General features: G+C 39.9%; 1 protein-coding gene across 1 annotated transcript in view; it reads left to right on the plus strand.

Moving 5' to 3' along the window:
* Positions 1-1,086, plus strand: part of LOC115281185 (zinc finger protein 850-like) — a 53,323-nt gene that overhangs the window by 1,442 nt on the left and 50,795 nt on the right. The gene's annotated exons all lie outside the window — the stretch shown is intronic.

A 1,086-nucleotide genomic window follows, 5' to 3' on the forward strand; every position in this document is an offset into this window, starting at 1 on the left:
TAACATTCAGAAACTTTTCATTTTAATACACGGACAAGAATGTTCTTGGATGTTCTGAACATGGAGTTCCTAACAACTCACGTCAATGTTAGAAGCATAAACAACCTTCCCACGTAGGTGTTTTTCATAGATTGTACATCCTATTGTCCTACTTCCATGGAAAATCAGGTATCCAGGAGTCCCACCTAAGGAGGAAGGGCACTGGATATCGTTGGTGCATAAAGAAGCAGCCACATACGTTCACACACCCACTGGGAATGAATGAATTTTCTGAAGAGATTTGAGAACAGAAACACGTTAGTACTTACTAGTCAACATCTTAAAGAGGGCCGAGGTAAAACAAAAACACATTGAAATTTATGACTCTTATGCAACAATCTACCCCTTATATATTCTGAGGCATACCAGGGTATACATTATCCAAGTGTTCAACTTTGTTTTATCCCATAATGTTACATATTTTTATGAAGAATAATGTCCGAATAGTGTGACCAATGTACTCCTTTCTACTGTGAATTCTGTGACATTTATTGACAGTTGATTAGGTAAATCCATTTCTAAATGTTTGGGTCTTTCAAGTTACTGTCCTCTCTCTATGCTGATACTTTCGAAAGTGTATATTTAAAAGGTCTTTCCTTATTCCTACATTATCACCAAGTATACATTTGGGGATCCAGAGTCATGACTTAATTCCAGCTAAAGATGTGGCCATTCTCTTTACATTTTACAGTTACACTCTTTTTTTTTTAAGTTTTATTTATTTTTGAGAGAGAGAGAGAGAGAGAGAGAGAGAGAAAGAGAGAAAGGCAGACAGACAGCCTGAGCAGGGAAGGGTCAGAGAGAGGAGGAGACACAGAATCTGAAGACAGGCTCCAGGCTTTGAGCTGGCTGTCAATACAGCCTGATGCAGGGCTTGAGCCCACGAATCAAGGGATCATGACCTGAGCCAAAGCCAGACACTCAACCGACTAAGCCACCCACGTGCCCGTACAGTTTCACTCTTGAATAATAACTGTCATGTTGAGGAAGTTGTGAATTCCAGCCAGACGCTTGCCACATTCATTACATTTGGAATGTTTCTCCACA

This window comes from Suricata suricatta, chromosome 16 (assembly GCF_006229205.1).
Source record: "Suricata suricatta isolate VVHF042 chromosome 16, meerkat_22Aug2017_6uvM2_HiC, whole genome shotgun sequence".
Lineage (NCBI taxonomy): Eukaryota > Metazoa > Chordata > Mammalia > Carnivora > Herpestidae > Suricata > Suricata suricatta.